The sequence below is a fragment of the Triturus cristatus genome, chromosome 2_1 (genome assembly GCF_964204655.1).
Source record: "Triturus cristatus chromosome 2_1, aTriCri1.1, whole genome shotgun sequence".
Lineage (NCBI taxonomy): Eukaryota > Metazoa > Chordata > Amphibia > Caudata > Salamandridae > Triturus > Triturus cristatus.
Genome location: NC_140581.1, coordinates 100,460,171 through 100,475,205, shown reverse-complemented (window position 1 = coordinate 100,475,205; position 15,035 = coordinate 100,460,171).

Sequence of the window (15,035 nt, the reverse complement as noted above, 5' to 3'; positions counted from 1 at the left end):
TGTGAGTGTTGGTTCTGCTCCCCAAAGTCTCTTGAATGCGTGTTGCATCTTTTCAGAACAATCTCCCACCTAATCTAACAACCCAGCCACCCCCCTTGCCTCAAGGAAACATTTACCGGTTATTCCTAAAATAATTTGGATACTCAGTCTCTGCAGTAACTACTGTACTTATCACTGCTCTGTCAAGTATAATATCATGTTTATTATTGTAATGTGATTCTCTGTTTTTGCAATACACTATTCTGATGTTAGGATAGTATGTTCTATGCAAAGTGCAGTATTGTTGTTATAGTGCAGTAGTTAAATAAATACAATTAAATGTATAAATTAAGATCATAATTCTCAACATCCATACCTTGTATATCACTCCATAATCCACCATCACAGGGCTCACTGTCTTCTTCAGACACAGGCAGCCACGAACACAAGCACGCGCTGAGCTGAGTGAAATTGTCCATGTTGTTCTTAACTGTTTTTAACGGTCACTGATTTGTTACAATCTGCTGCTAGCGCACTTTGCACAACGCGACCTCGTGCATTTTAAAGCCTTTTAAATATTTTAAATAAGAACTGATGTTATATACCTGCATTTGTTAACTCCTCTGAGCACTTGAGCCTCCCCGGTCCACCGCAGCTTCTATAGCTGATTGAGTGGAGGGAGAAACTCACGCCGAACACCCTCACTTCCTGGCGGCCACTAGGCGACGGCCATCTTGGAAGTCGGCAGTCTAGTCCTCTCGCGAAGCACTGCCCGAGGCTAGATTTAAACTCGGGATGGCGCTGACGCGCAAATGATCAGGCACAGGCAGCCACGAACACAAGCATGCACTGGGCTGAGTGAAATTGTCCACGTTGTTCTTAACTGTTTTTAACTGCCACTGATTTGTTACAATCTGCTGCTAGCGCACTTTGCACAACGCGACCTCGTGCATTTTAAAGCCTTCTAAATATTTTAAATAAGAACTGATGTTATATACCTGAATTTGATAACTCCTCTGAGGACTTGAGCCTCCCCGGTCCACCGCAGCTTCTATAGCTCATTGAGTGGAGGGAGAAACTCACGCCGAACACCCTCACTTCCTGGCGGCCACTAGCCAACGGCCATCTTGGAAGTCGGCTGTCTAGACCACTCGCGAAACACTGCCCGAGGCTAGATTTAAACTCAGGATGGCACCGACACGTAGCCGACGCGCACAGTGGGCGCACCGCTGGCGCACCGAAGGCGCACCTAAGGCAAGCCGGTCTGCGCCCGTTCGCACCCATCCGGGACCAGGGGCCAGGAACCCTGCCCAAACCACCCTTTTTCCTATAAAACCTATTATATACACTAACACAGAGCTTTTGGCTATGAACACAGTAGCTCTTCCACTCTGTATGCACTCCTTGAGAGCAGAGCTGCCCATGAGCTGTTCGGTCTGTGGGTTCACAGCAGAGACCAGGGTGCCTACTGGACAGGGATTAGAAAGTAAGACGGATCACCGTAAATTTTGGAGGATGGGACTAATTAACTGTAGATCCCTCCCAAAGCACGCAGTAGAGATTAGACTTCTAATAGAGGAGGAAGAATTGGAGGCCCTGTTTCTGACTGAAACCAAGGCTTTGAAATATTGGGCCTGGCTAGATCCGGAACTGTATGAGGGGGCATCGCAATAATTTGTAAAACACAGTTAGCTTGTGCCATCACCCCTCTCAATATCGCTAAATGCGAGGCCTTCGCCTTCAGACTATCCATCACCCCGTTGTGTTCCTTTTCAGGCGAACTTATCTACAGACCCCCAGGCGCCTGTACGCAGTTCTTAGAAGCCGCCCCTTACACGCTGGCGAGCATGCTAATAGGGAAAAGCGCCCTCACAGTGCTAGGCGACTTTATTATCCATCTGGATGATCTCAATGACCCATCAGCAAGGAGATGCCTAGCTGACCTGGACGCCCTACTGCTCACACAATTGGTACCTTCTGCCACTCATGAAAAAGGCCATATTCTAGACCCCATTTTCTCAAATGACCCCAGAGTGGAGGTGCTAGCACCCAAGCCGATGCCTTGAACAGATCATTCCATGATCCCCCTGCGCCTCTTTAAACCTCACATAGGTGACCATTAAAAAGAACGTACAGAAGTGGGGCGCATGTGGCCTAGAAAAGTCCCTGAGGCTTGGATCACTGATCTTGAGGCCTCCGTACCACCAGACACTAGAGACCTGGAAGAGGCCCATAATAACTGGCTAACCTGGATAAATGGCTCCATAGACCGGAACTTCCAGAAGCCAGATCCACTGATGCAAAAAAACTCGAGCAGATCGTCTTGGTTTTGCCCAACGCTGGTCGCTCAAAAGAAGAGCTGTAAAAGGCTGGAACGTAACTGGAGGAAATCTTTGACCCAGAGCTCAAAATAGCCTGTAAACTAGACATACAGCTCTACCACAAGAGCATCAGGAAAGTGCAAGCAGCTTTCTGTGAAGAAAAAATAGAAAAGTCTTCCAACTCCTCTAAGGAGCTCTTTAAAATTGTCAAATCCCTTACCATAATTGACCCCGGAACAAACATCTCCCAACATCCCAAAGAAAGATGCAATGGGCTAGCCTCAATCTTCAAAAGCAAGGTGGAAAATATCTATAATTCCCTCTACCCTAACTCCACCAAGAATTTAGGTACCCCAGAGGACCCCAAAAGCACTATAAACTCCCCAAGGAAGAGAGAACAAGCAGGACCTCCCCACCCCACCTCCCCAGCCCTCTTATCCTTCCCGAAAATGAGTGAAGAACTGGTGGGCTCCCTGTTACATAATATTAAATCCGGCTCTCCTCTAGACCCAGCTCCACCCCATATTCTTGCCCCGGGCGGGAAAGCTGTTCTAAGCCAACTTTCCAATCTAATCACTCTATTGTTGGGAAAATGGCAAGGTACCCAAAGAGTGGAAACTCACCATGATGAAACCCCTGCTAAAGAAACCACAACTGGACCCTGCAGTCCTTGCCAACTAGCGCCCAATATCCCTGTTGCCCATTCTGGGCAAGATCGCAGAGAAACACGTGAACAGCACGTTCTCTCGTTTCCTGGAAGACAACCGCATCATACACCAGACCCAGATGGGATTCCGTCCAAACACAGCATGGAGTCAGCACTGCTTGTGGTCACTGAAAAACTCACATACATCTTAGACCAAGGGAGAGCCGCAGCGTTGGTATTATTGAATTTAAGCGTGGCGTTCGAAACGGTAGACCACACAGTACTGATCCAAAGGCTTGAGGATGTTGGAATTAGAGGAACAGCTAACCAGTGGGTGGCTTCATTCCTGAGTGTGAGATCCTTTCAATGCATGGAGGCCGGATTCACATCAGACTCCCTCTCAGCACCATGGGGAGTCTCTCAGGGATCCTCCCTAAGTCCAACACTCTTTAACATATGCCTTAGATCCTTGGCCCACATAATACAGGAATTTGGCCTCTCCATCGTGTCATAAGCGGATGACACATAACTAGTGGTCTCAATCTCAGATTCCCTCAACTCGGACCATAGACAACTAGTCCCTTGCCTGGAAAAAATCGGATCCTGGATGGCTGACTGTAGCCTCAAACTGAATGGGGACAAAACCAAGCTAATGATCTTGGGCAGCAACTTCAGCCCTCGCTCGGAGATACCCTGGCCAGCTAATTGGGGGCGGCCCCCCCTCCTAAAACAGCTATAAAAAATTTAGGAATGTGGCTGGACCAGAACCTGACGATGGAGGTCCAGGCCAAAAAACTATCAAGTACCTGTTTTGGGATACTTCGTATGATCAGAAAAGTAATGTCCCTGCTCCCAGAAAAGTCGAGGAAGACTGTAGTGCAGGCCTTGGTGGTATCGAGGTTTCACTACGGCAATTCTCTTTATCTGGGTTCTTCCAAATACGTAACGAACAGACTGCAAGTCGTACAGAATGCAGCTGCACGACTGCTGTTGAATATACCCAGACATCAATCAGCCAGATCCTCCTTGAGGGAGCTTCATTGACTTCCGGTCCAAGCCAGGATCAAATTTAAGTCCATAAGCTTGGCTCAGAGAGCCATGTATGGGAGAGGCCCCACCCTGATTCAAAAGTTGGTCTCACATTATTCATTCACCCCGTTGCCACCTTACGTCAAGCTCTAACTTTCTGATGAATCCTATCAGATTCAAGAGAGCCAGGTGGGGTGGAAGGTCATTCGCTCACCTGGTACCTAAACTGTGGAACAGTATGAATCCAGAACTCCAAATAATTGAAAACGAAGTGTCCTTCCAAAAAAGACTCAAAACATGGCTCTTCCCCTAAACTCATGTGCTAACATCTACCTGTCCTGTTTCACCTCAGCGCTGAGATGCCCAAGGGTAGTCATGCGCTTTACAAATCCCCTAAACCTAAACCTTCATAAGCCCATTAGACAAAGTAAGATGTTTCGATTATGTCCAGAACTTCACGCTCACTGTTTACCTGGCACAGGATAGCAGCTAAGATGTTCCAGAAAGTTGTGGGTATCCTCAAGGTCCCAGGGTCTAATGTTGTAGGACAACTTAGCCAGTTACCTTTTCAAGGATTTTTCAATAAGTTTGCATATCACTCATACCGGAAGTTCCTAATATTTACAATGCTGCATTTAACAAACTATATGATGGCAAATGTTATTTTTACAGCAGACACAAGGTATACATTGCATCCCTCACATTAAAAGGGTAGCAAGTGCATATAACTGCATAGAGTTTTTACCCTCAGCCAAGTGTGCTTTTGTGTCCCATCTATCATTGGTCTGGAGTCTCTAATTGAATAAAACACATACTAAAATAGTAGTTTGAACGAACCCCATATGTTAGTTGATGTTTCTTTAGAATTGTCAGTCCATGTTTCTTTGTTCCTGTCTATATATTTGTAGCTCAAGTACTTCCTTACAGTTCTTTCTTCCTCCTGTTTTGATCCTTGTTGGACTTGGCCCTCTCTGCAGGGTCCCCCCCCCAAATATTTTCCCTCCACTTTTTTCCGAATTAGTTTTATTTGACGTTAGAACTTTGTGCAATTTACTTCTGCTAACCAATGCTAAAGTGCACTTGCTCTCTTCCCAAACCATGGTTATATTGGCTTATATGCAATTGCCATTTTTCATTTACTTGTAAGTCAATTGTAGAATGGTATGCTGTATACCCAGGGCCTGTAAATTAAATGCTACCAGTCGGCTTGCAGCACTTATCGTGTCACCCACTCAAGTAGCACTTTAAAAAGTGTCCCAGGCCTGCCATTGTAGACTGATGCAGTTATAAATTGCCAGGTCCACTTGGCATTAAAACCTCCTTGCCAACATTAAACTCCCCTTTTATTATATATAAGTGGCCCCAAAGGTAGGCCATAGGTATCCCATAGGGCAGGGTGCTGTGTAATTGAAAGGTTGGACATGTACTTTTAAGTTTTACATGTCCTGGTAGTGAAAAACTCCTACATTTGTTTTCAACTACTGTGAGACCTACCCCTCCCATAGGATGACACTGGGGCTTCCTTATTACATTTAATACACTGTGATTCCTAATTGGGAGTGGGTAGCTATATCATGTTTGGTATCCAATAAATTGTAATGATAAACCCTCTTCAATGGTCAAGTAGGATTTTTCATTACAATTTTCAAAATGCCACCTAAATAAAGTTGGTATTTTCCTTCTGGTAGCCCTTTATGCCTATAGCCTGGCCATGGTTACATGACTCGGTTTAGACATTGTGAATTCCTCCCAGGGAGTCACCAAATTGAGGGATTAGGTGTGCCTAAATGGGCCATCTGCAGGCAGGATGGAGGGGCAGAGCTGAGCACAGTCTCACCACTGAATAGCCTGTGCTCTGCCTTCAAACAAGGGCCTAATGACCCTGTATTGTCACTTAAGCGAGCTTGGAGCCAGGTCAGGGGAGGCAGGGAATTCGATGCACTTAAAAGCCACTGTCTAGAAGTTTCCCCCTCCTTCCAGAACCAACGCACCAGGGTATAAAAGTAGGACCTCAGACAACAACTCTTCAGTTCGCTACTGGACCTGGGAAGGACTCTCACAGGACTGCCTTCTGCTGTGACCTACTGTGCACTCTGACAGACCACTGCTGTACCTGGAAGGACTGCTTTGGTACCTGAAGCAAGACTTGAACCCTCGGTGGCCAGCCCTGCTGTTGATCCCTGCACCTTCACCTGCACCCAGGACTAGCAGAAGTGACTCCAAGGCCTAGTTTTCTGGCCTTCTGTTCAGATGCCCCAGGTGCATCGTCGGTCGGACTGACATCGCTGCTTCTCCCACTACGTTCTTCTCTGCTGCAGAAAATCCATTTCAGCATCAAAGGGGTTTCTGACCACGTGGAACTGTCTTCGACTACAGCCCTCTGCTTCGTCCTGCTGGAGTTTTTCGACTTCTATTTTGGCGACTAAGTCCAAACGTAGATACTGCAGCTTCGACCCAAGGCCATCCTACGATGACTCTCCCTCCTCTGACACCCTCTGCAGCCTTGTCCCTCTGAACTTTACCTTATCAGACATTTTTTCTTCAAGACTTTTTCTAAGTCTTAAGGTAAGTGGTGACAGGACCCAGTCCACTACTTGTTTCTGAACCCCGCTCCATCACAGTCAGCCTTAACTTTCGACTTTGACCCAGTCGCACACGACTAAATATCCGCGGTTGGTGCTTTGATCTTTTAGGTACTTGTTTTCACTTAAAACTTTAAAAATTCATAACTGTAGCTCTACTGATTATTTTTGTCATTATGGTGTCAAATAATTAATTAACATTTTCTCTTTTTTTCTAAATTGGTTTGGGATTTTTCTTGGATTGTGTTTTCACTTTATTACAGTTTGTGTTGCATAAATACTTTACACATTGCCATTAAGTTAAGCCTGACTGCTTTATGTGCCTAGCTCACCAGGGTTAAGCACAGGTTAATTTGAAGACGTTCTGCAAGCGATTGTGCCTGTTGCTTGACCAGGGTTCACGCCCATCAACAAACAACCCAATTTCTCCCACCCCTTTTGCTTTTTACTCTTTTGCCTCCTGTCCTCTCTTTCCACAGTTAATTCATTTGAAAGTTTGTGGGCTGTAGTTGGCCTCACCTTGGTTCACCCTTGATTTAGTCCACAGTTTATACTGGTTCGGGTCTTCTAAGTACATTCCATCAGGGCTATACCAACTAATTGTGTTGTAGGAAATATCCCTCTGATTTATTGCTTATAATGTGGCAAAACTACCTTTAAGTCCTTTTTGGGAGATAGGGTGGCATGCAGGATGAACTCGAGCTTGAAAAGTGATACTATTGTGGCAGTCCACAGACAGTACTTTCTTCGGGCCCCACTTCACCTGGTTTCTGGATGGGTTTCAAGTGTGTCTCACTGGCTCTGCTCCATCTTACTTACTCCTTTTGACATTCCCAGCAGTGGTTGCATTCCCAGTATCTGGCACTCCTGAAGTAGCTTTTGACATAAGGGGCACATCATTTCTGTCCATTTTCCCAGTTTCTGGAAAACCTTCAGAATATAACTACTTTGTCACTTTCTGTTCACTGGGATATGAATCTGATTCATCTAGGCTCAAGCGCCTGGAATTAGTTTAGAATGAAATGTGTGCTATATCACCTAGTCATTCATTCAGGCTTTTGAATTTTGTTCCTTTGGACTTATTTCGAAAAGGAGTTATGTGGTTTACCATTTTCGACGAGGATAATATACTTCCTGCCTTTTGTCAATGGAAAGGCTCTGATGAAACAGATTTTAATTAGCATGTTATCTCTATGCTGAGCCACAGTCACCAGCCTACCTGGATCGAGCTCTCACAGTCAACCTCGTTGCTAATACCATTTCCTTTCCTTTTAGTGGAAACTCAGGTCTTTTCCATTGGTTCTGTATACATGCAATGGCTTTGGGATTATTTTGTACTTATTTTGACAAGGAGTTATGCTTGTTTAACATTTCCAAAATGATAATGTACACCCCACGTCCCATCAGTGGACAGGCTCGTATGGACATATTCTGTTGACATAGCAACACTTAATGAGTAAGTTATCCCTGTACTGAGCCTGGGTCACTGACCCACACTTGCACTTTCAATCATGATCTCACCTTCTGCCAGGTCACTAATGACAACTGATACTCCTTCCTGCAGACACAGCTAGCTTTTTCTGGCACTGAAGCGATACACTGGCTTCGTCTGGTCAAAGATGCTGAACACCACGTGGTCCAGCAGGCACACAACTCAGCTGTGCTAGCTCTTTTTCACAATCACACTAGGCTTGTTTTGAGCTGACTTTCATTAAGAGTTGTGTTTTTCCCATTTACTACTTTGATGATTGATTTATGTGATTGTTTTGGTTATTTTCTTTTAGCTTTTATTTATCTGTGAAAGTCAGTTGCCATCCTTATGCATAACATTGTTTGGTTTTTTCTTTTGCTTAATAAAATACAGCCACAAAGAATATGTATTTCCCAACCCCTCCACTGTCGTTGCTCAGTCTGTGTGCATTGAAGCTGTGCACAGTAAGGCTTTATTCCACTCCGTTAGTAGCTGCACCTCTCTAGAAGTATTCCCTGAAGGGTTCTAAAATGTCACGTGATCTGGATCTCTGGGTAACAGTCTATGTATATATGTCTCTTCCAGCTCACTACAAGCGGTTACATCCAGTTGCCTTTTTTTAGGTTTCGCCTAATCTTGTGTATTAAAAAAAATCTTAAAAGCGGCTTAAATGTAAATCCGTACTTGTAAAGCGCAAACTACTCACCCTTACGGGTCTCAAGGCGCTGGGGGCCATCGTGGAAATTAAGTGAGCTATTGCCCAGAGTCACATGGTGCTGAGCTGAGCTGCCACCAGAGCCGGGGATTGAACGGTGAACCTTGTGCTCTGAAGTCAGCTGCCCTGGCCGCTGCACCACACCTCTCCACTTACAACCTGCCCATTAATTACCTTTACTTACCAGTCGTTGGAATCAATGCTGTTCTAATTTCCATGCTTCTGATTGGTCAGCATGTCGTCTGCTTTCACTTTGCATGTCATCCTGCTTTGCCTGTCCATGCCATGGAGCGTAGCCCAAGTACAGCTTCCAGTCAACGGCCAGTGTCCTTCCAATGGCTACACACTTCGGAAGGCATTTTTTTAAAAAAATTGCTATCTAGCACTCAGGCCTTCTCTCCCCTCCTCTGCTCTGTGCTCTTCATACATTGTTGCTAGCGCCCTTGCCCACTCGTTATTGCATGCTCGTTATTGCTTCCTCCCTCTTCATTGCTTGCCCATCCCCACCCCTACCCCTTGCTGCTTAACCTGTCTCCCCACTTATTTCTTACTTCGCTCCCTGTTTTTATTTTCTGCCATGTGCATGGCTCATCACAGGTCGTCTCCATCCCTCATGTTGTTCTGCCCTTTCCACCTCCCACAAACTGACCGCATGTTAATGCACAAAACAAACAACCATTGGCAAAGCCAATAGGTTTCACCTATACGAAATCTATTGGTTTTATTAATGTTTTGTGCATGTTGCACAGCAGTTTAGCTGCTGTACAACATGGCTTAGTGTAAAAAAAAAGCGCTTAGACACAGTCAGCATTGACCGCATATTTGTGCTTTTTTTTTTTTTACTTTAAGCTCTGTTGCACAGCTGATCAACAGGTGTGCAACATGTAAAAACAAAAATTGACAAACCCAATAGATTTTGCATAGGCAAACCCTATTTGCTTTGGCACTGCTTGTTTACCATTGGAAGGGGAATTCATTCCACTTTGTAGTGGAACCTGCCACTTAGCCAGCAGTAGCTCTCTTTTATGTCCATTTCAGTCAATAAGCTCTGATGTGGCAGCACTTTCAATCACGCACTCACTTCCTTTTTTAATTTTTGTAAATTTATTTTACAGAGTTTTATATAGCGCAAACTTGACCCGAAGGTATTGGGTATCAAAGCGCTTTACATAGCACCAGTTGCGTTACATGAGGACACATTCATTTTTGTTAGGCACGGGGAGATCAAGGGCCTCATGTAGGTAGCCTAATACCGGTCGGTAACGGCCGATTTTCGGTAATTATACCGTTACCGACCGGTATTTAGGCTTCTGCTATGTAGGGGGATGATTCAGTAATTTTACCGATTCGGTAAATACCGAATACAGAAATGAGATGTAGGGGGAGTGTGTGGGTGTTGTCTGGAGTCGGTATTTACCACCAACTAATAGTTGGTGGTAAATTAAGAATGGATGTGTAAAAGCATTTTCAAGTGCTTAGAAGTGTGCAATGTGGCAGACATGCATGCCCTTAGGGCATGTATGTGTGCCACATGTGCACACATGCAGGAATCAGGGGTGCAACAGGGTGTCAATGTGACACCCTGCCACCCTTGATTGTGCTCCCCCCATTACCGAATCGGTAATTACAGATTCGGTAATAGTAACTGGCTCCCCATTGATTCCTATGGGCCTCCTGGCCCATAGGAATCAATGGGAAGCCAGTTACCATTACTGAATCGGTAATTACCGATTCTAAAATACCGACCCATTCCGATTCGGTAATTATTACCGACGGATTACCTACATAGCATTTACCACTTCATAAATACCGAATCGGTAAAATTTGGTATTTATGAAGTGGTAAATGTTAGGCTACCTACATGAGGCCCTAAGTGATTTGCCCAGAATCACAGGATGTTCAGCGTCATTGCCGAGACCCGAGGATGTTCAGCGTCATTGCCGAGACTTGAACCCAGTTACCCAGATTTGAGGTTGACCACTCTAGCCGTTAAGCCATCTCCTCTCCCCAACTTCCTGCCCCTGTCACTCACAACAATTGATTTCCCTCAAGTGGACACACAGCTCCTTTCTCCTGACTCTGGATATGCACACTGTTTGTTTGTGGTCAAAGACACAAAAACCTTTGGTTCCTTTGAAGACAGCAATGTTTGTCACTAAGATTTTTTGGGTCCTTTTTAGATGAGTGAGTTACTTTATTAGTTGGTTCTTTGTTTCTCTGTTGCTGTTGGGACATGGGTTGCATCTTCCAGTCAGTGAAGTAGGGACTGCAGTAGTGGATTCTTGTGGAGACTCACACTTTGGGAAGAATGGTTCGTCCCCCTGTCTGTGCGGTTATTCATATTTTTAACAGCCAGATCTATACGCTGTATAACTGTTTACATGCAGAAAGAGTCAAGCGTGTTGAAACCCATTTCTGTCATGTAGAACGTAGTCAAGTCCCTTCTGCAGAGGTGACACTGTTAAGGCTACATTTCTATGGGTCTTTTACATAGCGATATCACTTTTCCTCAGCCACCACACTTTAGTCAAGGTTCTACCCATGGGCGTTGAGGGATTCTTGTGACAGGTGCTTTGTAATCCAATGCCCTGTTTGGTGCCACAGTAGAGTGGAAAAGATACTGGCTCTTTGAACTGCTTCTAACAAGTTACAGTACTTTAAAACCCTCTCTGTTCTCCCTCCTTAAATGATACACTCATCCATATACCTCCCCACTCTTTACACCGCGCCTTTTTACACCTCACTTCCCCACACTACTATTGCACGCAACATATCCACGTATGTGCTCACCAATCAATCTATCTGTTGCTCCACGTGGTCATTAACTCATCCATCCAGGTATCTGTGCACTCGTTCCTCCATTTATCACAGTCACAATAGGAGTGTCAAACCTATTGGCTTCGACAACGCTTGCTTTTTTTCTCTTCTTCACATACATTCACTCTTTCGTCGTCTTTCCTTGGTTCTCCCTCTCTTTTTTCTATGTTTTTCTTCCTCTTTTATTTAAAGTTTTAGTTGTAACTCTTATGCTCTATTTAGCTTATTACCAAGTTTTGTAAAAATATTTTTCATTTGCCTAGACTGGTATCTGCCCCTTCTGTATTTATTATCCATTCTCTCTCATTTTTCATTTACCCACATCTTCTTCACGTTGCAGTTGAAAACTGTGCGCCCTTTCACCGTCCAAAGAGCCCAGCCACAAATATCCTTTTCATGATTTTTTTCCAGCTGGATTTGGTAGCCGGCCGCTTGCCAAAAACCAAAAAGAATTTCTCTCTGCTTATTTTGAATTATTTTTTAAGTCAATGTTCTCTGGAGCCCTAATGGTCTAAAAATGAACACAGTCCAATAAAAACGCGAGCAAAGAGCGGGCAGTGTAATGTCAGTTCTGTAACCTGACCAGCTCCCCTCCTTTCACAAACACACACTCAGTTTACATTTAATAGCTTTTTATTGCACTGGCAACCAAAGGGAATGGCTGCCATCTGTTGCTGATCGTTAGCTTGGCACAGTCTCCCAGATGCCACATCACCAAAGCATCCATTATAAGCCATATGCACAGCTCTTAGGTTTGGGTACCACAGATACCCTTTCATCCTTGGCTTCTGCTTGCCCCTACCTTGTGCCATCCTGCCAGCTTCTTCATTGACACTTCTCTAAACTGAGAGCTGTGCCCAGTGGGTTCCTTGCATGTGTCAGAGCATTGATACCTGGACACGTTTGCTTCCCCGCGCAGGTGCGTCCTCGCTGCACACTTCTTGTTTCCAATGTTAGGTGTGCATTCGAACCCCTGTCTCTCATGTGTAACAATTCTGTACTGCAGGAACTTTGTTGTGCATCCTTCAAGGTTGGTCTGCCTTCTATTTCAGCTTTTACGTCTCCCTGGCATGTGCAGTCTAAGCCACATTGTTTAGGTGGGTTGACAGCACGATCTATATCCACCAATTCTTTAAAATACATTATACACACAGAGTGGGCTTTGGCTCTGCTTAGAGTTGTGTTCCTCTATTGCTTTGTGCTATTAGTTGTTTAGTATATCATTCCACCTCCTATTGAATGCTTGCTTTGTAATTCCTATGGGACTATTATTGGTGTATAAATGTATATCAAAGTTGTTTAGCCGAAACGCGTCGGTTGCGTTAAATAATTTCATTACTTTTTGCACTCCTGTATGATATTGGACTTTACACAATGAATCATAACTTTTTTGCACCGTGAATGCTTTGGAATTTCCCTGTGTGTGTTTTATGTGCTGCTGCATCACGAGCCGAGAAGCGGCTGTGTGGGAGGATATAATATATATTTTTATTGCACTTCCCATACCATCCAGTGCATACCTGTTCTCTCAGATCATTTGGGACCAAAAATCTCCAGCGACCCTGATGTGTTTGTAAAGCACAGATGACCTCCTCCCCTGGGAGAAGTTTAAAAAAAGGAGCTTTGAACTTAGTGAAGGGGCTCAGATTCTGGGCTCATACTCCCAGAACATCTCTCCATCGTTGCATGGAAGCTGTAGTCATTCATTGCACAATGGGACTGAGCCTGCCTCGTCTTCTGGCGTCAGTAGCACTGGAATGTGGTACACAGCATGTGCCAACAGATCTTCTGGCAGATCTTTGGTGATGGTGGCAGTGAGCCAGGTCCTATGGAGAAGAAGGTGCTCACAACAGGCTACGGCATGGTGATTGTGGGGCTGGACTCGGAGAGTATTCCATAGAGCGTCACAGGAAGCATTTGAATGTTTGTAGAAGATAAGGGCCCCCTCTGTTTGACATTGACTGGGTGTTTGCAGATACCTGGCTGGGAATGCTTTAAGGGTAATGGAATTAATGGAACCCCAAATGAAGAAGCTAGGTGCATGTACCTAGATCTGGTTCTCAGCCTTAAATTAAGACTATATTCTCCAGGCCAGAACATTCCTTGTAAGCTGCCTCCAGTTTATTTATTTATTTATGTATGCAATTTTATATAGCGTGGACTTTACCCAAAGGTTTCAGAGCGCTTTACAATAGGACCAGTTATGTTACATAAGAAGAATGTTACAAAAGTACAAGTTACGAAAGCAAACGAGATACAAGAAGAGGTATAATACAGCAATAGATGGCAGTCACTCACAAACACACTAGGATGACACTTGTACAGGCAAAGAATACAAATTTACAATAGTGAAAGAACTTCCTTTTTTTTTTTATTGAGAATTTACTGGTGTCATACAAAAGTTTATACAGATACATTATATTATTAATCCTATTAAATCATAAAAAGAGCACATGATGAATTAATAACCATAGTAAATACATATAGTACCAAACCAAATTATTCGGGAACTAAGGCAGTAGAGCGTCACCATGTATAATCAGGAGATAGGTGCAGAAGTTAGGCACTCGGGCTCCTCCAAATAGCAAGTGGTGCCCATATGTTTCTTCCCATTTCCCTTATTTTTTTACCTTTGAGCTCATATAAGCAAGATTCAATATTATGTACCCCAAGCAGCCTTGCAATCCACATTTGAAAGGTGGGGGGGAAGGATCTTTCCAGCCTGCTGAGATGAGGATACGCAACACAGCGGTAGAAATAAAAACCAGGGCTTCGGCAGCACTGCGCAGTTCAATTTTCCTATCTACGCCTAGCAGCAACAGTGTGGGAGATAGAATAATTCTGCAATCTAACAGCCCCGCCAAAAAAGTTGATATTTCCCTTGATATCATGGATAGCTTATCACACTGGTAGAACATATGAATTAGATCCGCAGGGCCATTATGACATCTAGGGCACTTATCATTCTCCACCAAACCCCAGGCATAAAACTTAGCCGGGGTAAAATACAGATTGAACAACGTTTTGTAATGCTGAGCCCGTAGGTTAGAAGAACGCAATAATCTCTTATTTAATGCAAGTGCTAAATCTACATCCACATCAGGGTCGCCTAATTTAACTGCGATTGCAGAATCTGTTTTCTCCAGGTCGTCCTGAATACCCACCATTAAATGGCTATAAATGAGTTTTATTTTATTGCCCCCGTTCCCTAAATAATCAATCAGGGGGAAGCGTGTTGTTACGGAAATTCTCGGTCTAAAAGCCATCAGCGTTTGGACTAACTGTCCATACAGAAACCAGTGGTTAGGCGGGATCCCGTATTTATGCTGGATCACTTCAAACCCAAGGACCGCCCCCCCCTCCAAAACGTCCCCTATAGTCCTAATTTCCTGATCATTCCAGAACGGGCAGTTCCTGTCCATACCCAAGTACGGGAACAGATTAGAATTCCAGAGGAGGAGATATGCATTAAACT